Source organism: Serinus canaria, chromosome 3 (assembly GCF_022539315.1).
Source record: "Serinus canaria isolate serCan28SL12 chromosome 3, serCan2020, whole genome shotgun sequence".
Taxonomy (NCBI): Eukaryota; Metazoa; Chordata; class Aves; order Passeriformes; family Fringillidae; genus Serinus; species Serinus canaria.
Genome location: NC_066316.1, coordinates 75,824,072 through 75,829,566, shown reverse-complemented (window position 1 = coordinate 75,829,566; position 5,495 = coordinate 75,824,072). Strand labels below are relative to the sequence as shown.

The 5,495-nt window shown below is 44.9% G+C and overlaps 1 pseudogene; it reads right to left on the bottom strand.

Annotated features, from left to right (window-relative positions):
• Positions 1-1,225: 1,225 nt before the first annotated feature.
• Positions 1,226-3,933, bottom strand: LOC103822383 (PWWP domain-containing DNA repair factor 3A-like; annotated as a pseudogene).
• Positions 3,934-5,495: the final 1,562 nt, after the last annotated feature.

The window sequence follows — 5,495 nt, the reverse complement described above, 5'->3', positions numbered from 1 at the left end:
GCAGTGACAGCAAACCTGGGCAGCAGGAGTACAGAAAGGGCAACCTGGAGGAGGGGTTTTCAGCTGGGGTTCCCTCTTTTTTAACCGTTCCTCAAGATTCCAAATGCATATTGTCATCATATTAAATAAAGGATATAATTCTTTATGAAGTTGTTTCTCAGGTCTTAATTTTTCCCAAACTACTTCCAGAAAGACATCAACGTTATGACTACGTTCTGTGAAATATAAGGAAAATGCTTAAATAACCAGTGTATAAAGCACTTCAACTCCCCCTCTAAAAAACCAAAATCTTCTTGAAGAAAGGTCTTCTTAAGGTGGAGGTAAACTTCTTGTTCTGCGAGGGTGCCTGTTGTTTCTAACTTAACACAGTCTCTTCCCAACACCCGAGAGTAAAAGAAGGAAGGAACTAAAATTTCAACCTCACCATACTGAGTAAGACAACAAAATTCTCAGGGTAGTCTAGTGCAGATGTTTCCCAGGAGAAGAGGTCTCTGTTCGATGCACCATTTGTTGCTAGCTGAATTGCTGCTAGCATAGTCCAGGGTAAGGAAGCAAAAAAGGTCTTTGCATAATATCCACAGATGTTTTCTTCAGCCACAGTGTGAGAGATTTTTTTTTTTCTTCTTAGTGAGTTCATTTCCCAGCAATTAATAATGTGAGACTGAGACAGACAGGATCTTACAGCTTTATCTGAAGGGAATGGTTTTGTTTAAGCAAACCTGGATTCCTTCTCCATGGAATTTTACTTGTCATAACAATACAAGAACCCAAATCTTTGTGATCCAGGTGGCGGCTCTGGGCATCAATCTGATTTCCCACCTTTTGGAGATCCATGAGGCAGGAAGGGGGAAGCTCTAGCAGCGTTCCCTGCCAGGAACACCCTGGTTTTATCAGGTAACACTGTCCACAAAGCAGGACAAGATCCTGTCCCAAGTCTGGTGTTTGGCTAAAAGAACACACATGGAAGTTGGTGGAGCAGCAGAAGTTCTGCCCAGCACTGAGGGTCTCTGGCAGCCCCCCAGCGGGGCATGGATGGATGAGGATCTGGCAGATCCATGGATCCTCATCCAAGTGAGGCCATGGGAAGCAGCAAGGGTTGAGAGCCAGCTGGGGCAGGGAGCAGAGCATTTAGGAATATACGCACAGACTTTACAAAGAATGCCACGTTTTATGCAAATCACCACTGGTTATTTACACCTGGCCCCAGGACAGCCTCAGCCACTGCTCAGCTCTCCACAGGCTCTGGCTCCGTCTTCAGCTTTTTTCTTCCCAGAACTTTTTTCTCAAACAACTCTCACTCTCTTTTTGCTCGCATGTGGTCCTTTAATGTACTTCTCTTTTCCTTTCTCATAAAAGATGTCATCCATGGCAGCAATGGCATAGATGATTGCCTCAAGTAAAAGCACATTTGAGAGGAATCTGATGCCATCCCCCAGGATCTGGTGCAGGTTCTTGGTGTCCATCTTCCTGTACCATCTCCTTCAGGTATCCAACCTGCAGGTCCAGCTGCTCCTCATCCTTCAAATAAGTCTCCACACAGATCACATACCAGCTGGAATTCAGGAATTTCTTCAGCCATTGGGATTGTTTCCCAGTTTTCAAGATCCCCAGGAGATACTCCTCAGCCCCTTTGGTCTTCACTATGAACTCCACCAGCTTCTTGTTTTCCCTGTCTCTGGCAGCTGTAGTCCTGTCATGGAGGAGCTTCCTCAGGGGTTTCTGGGGGGTGGTGTCTGAGGAAGACTGTCTAGCTCCTTTCTCCCCTGTGTTTGGGAATGCCATCTGCACCACACTGGTATCCCTCTTTCCTCACTGGGTAGCTGTTGCATTGTCCACCAAGTGACCCCTTGGCGCCTCCCTGATAGCTCCAACACTGCCGACTGCAGGGAATACTTTTCTGTGCTTGGAAGTGCAGAAGGGTGGCTAAGGGCTGTGTTGTCTCCTTGGGGAGACACGGCTGACAATGGTGAAGGATGGGAGTAGACAATCCAGAGGATATATAATCCAAGGTTTTATTAGAAACTCCGGGGAGCTCCCAGCCTCAGGGGATACAGCTCTGGAAAGCCCGTGAACAGGCTGGGGCAGCACCTTTTATATGAGGGCGAAAATAAGGGAGGGATCCAGCCATCCACCAATGGATAAGGACAAGTCAAACAAAGAGTAAGTGACAAACAGTACAACATATCAGGGAACAAGGTAGGAGGAACCCCTGGCCCTTGACCAATCACTTGATGCCCTTTGTGGAAGCTTCCAGAGAAAGGGAATGGGGTGCCGAGTGACAGACAAGGTGCCAGGGAGGGGATATGAGGATCAACAGGGAAGTTTTCGGGGACTGGGGAGGAGTGCGGATGGGATTGTCATTTCGGGAAGGGGAGGCAACTTAGGGTGAAACCATAAACAGGGGAGAACAGGAACAAACCACAGACTACACAAGAGGTAGCTGATATCAGCAGCAAAATACTGCAGGAAGGACCCGGTGAAAGAATGACAGCCCACTTCATATGCGATTGTCTAGGATCAGCTGGAGGCACCACGCGATTTCCCTGGAATAGTTCTCCTTGACTCTTTCAAAGAACTCCTGCTTCTCTCACCGTCAAAGTGCTTCAGGCTCTTCAGAGACACTGAGAAACCTTTTTTCTTCTCATTTGTGGTGCCATCTATGAAGAGCACACAGGTCCTCCAGTGCTTCCTCTTCACTGCTTTCACCACCACTGGCCAGTACAGTGCCGTCGCCACTTGCACCTGTGACAACAACATCCCTTCCTCAGAGAATTTGGGTTCTCAATGGGACAGAACACTTGGGAAATTTTCCTCCTCTTCATCTGCCAGAGGTGAAAGTGGAGGGAGGCTTTCTGAGCAAATGCTCCTGGAAGATATCCCAGAGGGTTCCAACCTTCATCTTCCTTGGAGTCAGAGGATTTATTCCCAGCTAGGTGTGAGGAATCCTGGTTTTCCTCCTCCTGAGGCTGAAGGAAGGCACCACAAGGCCCAGGTGAGGGTCGAGGGTGGTTCCTGCATTTCCTGTCTGTGCCAGATGCCACACCTCCCCCATCCAGGTGTTTTCCACCCTCTGCCTCTCTCCTCCTATCCAGCTGCTTTGCCAGGCTCTCACTCTTACTGCTGATGCTTATCTCCAACTCATGTGAGGCAGTTTCACAGGAGGAATCCAGGAATGTTCCCCCAGGCTGAGTTCCTGTTTTTCTGGAAGGTTCCATGGTACCAGATTTAGAGGGGACAGAGGGAGACCCGTCCTCAGGAGCCACCTGTGGTTGAATCCTGGGGGGAGTCATCCCTACATCTTTGTTTCCTTCCTTGCTGACTGCTTCCAGCCTCTGGCTTGCAGGAGACTCCATTTCCCATTTTGGGCTGGATTTTCCTCTGTCTGGGTGATGATTTTGGTTCTGTTTTTTTGCAGTTGTGACTGTCAGGGGCTGGTGCTGTAATTGGGTCCCTGGCACTGCACCTGGTAGGGTTTGTTCCACGTCCACTTGTTCTGGCAGAGCTTTCTCCACTTCCAGGTGCTCTGGAAGGGTTTGTGCCACTTCCAGGTGCTTTTCCACTCCCCTCTGGAGCCACAGAACCTCCCTGGCTGTGTGCTTTGGGATCATCCTTCAGCCCACAGTTATTCTGGGGCTTTCTTTTCCTCTTGGCAGCCTCAGGTTCCAACTTTTTAGAGCGAGAGCACAACAAGAAGCTGTGGGTGGGGCAGATTTCTTCCAGGAAAATTCGGGTTTTGGTCCTTCTGCAGGTGTCATTTAACTGCTGGAATCAGTCTGATGGAGAATATCTATGGCATTTTTAAGGGAACAGTGATATTGCAGCTCCTCCCTCCCTAGCCTCACTCATGCTTTTCTTTTCCTCCAGGGCAGAGGCAATGGCTACAGGCATTGACCAAGGGCCTGATCCCAGTGACTGCAATGCCAGATCGGGCATTGAAAGTAAATGAGAATTATTTTCCTCATTAAATGAATTACTAAATAAGTTTCTGTTGCCCTCAGATGATATGATACTTTTGATATGATACTTTTTTTCAAAGCAGAAGGCTTTTAAAAAAAGTTGTTCTATAGAGGTCCTTAAAGTTTTTAGAGCAATGCAGACCTGGTAATGAGCTGATGTGCTTTTTTAACCAATATGTAACATCAGTCTTAATGATTTCTGACACTACAGTCTTTATATTGCGAGAATCTTTGTGAGAAAAAGAGTAACAACCAGCTAAACAAAAAACCAGTTCCATGTCTTTTCTTTTAAATCTGGTTCAACTGTTCCTCATTAGAAGCAGTTGAAAGACTGGTTGAAAAGCATGTAGGCAACAACACTTTTAACTAAAGTCCACATTTGTTTCAGGAAAAGTGTCTCAAGAAAGCCAGCTGGAGGAATCCAGTGATAAATAACAGGTAAGACCAACAATCTGAAAATCATGAGTATGAGGACACACAAGAAAAACAATTAGCATTAAGAAGGGTATGCAGAAGGAAAATGCAGCAACAGTCATCAAATATGCAAACTATTGCTGCACACAAAGAAAAGAAGGCTTGAAAAATCTGTTTTCCATATCTCACTTGGGAATAAGCCCAGATAAAGTAGTTTATATTAGACATTACAAAAAATTAAATATAAAACATTAAAAAATATTACAAACCTAAATATTGGAAAAAAGTAATCTCTGGAGGGGTCTGGATTACCTATTATTAGAGATTTTTATGAACAGGCTTGGTGAACAATGGTAAAGAATAATAAGCATAGAGGCAGAGGCCAATTTACTCTAGAGAAGAATCTGTTCCTATAGCAAAACTCTTTTGGATCATCTGTGAAACAAATACTCTGTCTCTCTCCCCCTCTTGAAATCAGTGCACACTTAGCTATAGGTGTATAGAGATTGTTAAAAAATCCAACACAACTAGAATGAGGTGTGGAGGAACTTTCTTTCAGTTGAAAGCTCATTTTTATTATTATTTCATTGGCCTGTGATCTCTAAAGAGATAGAATTCCACTGTGCATTCTGCTGGAAATATTCTGTGGAATTCAACAGGAAACCATGCTTTCATGCAGACATTGCAAGTAATTTCTGCTTTGATGTCTAGTCATAGGTAGTAAAGGCTGCATGTTTACATGTCTAACTTCAGAAGTCTTAGACTGTTGTGCAAGTCTACAACAATCAATTTAAGTTGCTTTCAAATTTTTTGGGCAGAAATATTCCCTTACACAGGACCAGCCATCTTGTCTCAACCAAAATGTTTAAAATATCTGAACCAGGCCAAGCCAGTTTTTCTGCAGAAATGACACATATCTCTTTGACTTTTGGGAATTCAAGGACAACCGTACCGTATTTAAGCAGCAAAATCTTAAGATACTTGAATTTTTCTACTGCTATCCATCTAAGTTGCATCCCATGTCTCTTGTAAGCACCTCCCCTCCTTGTCTTCACCCAGGTGAATTACTTTAATCTCAAAGTATCGTTATACACGGTAAAAAAAGCAGAATGACACAAGTTGAAC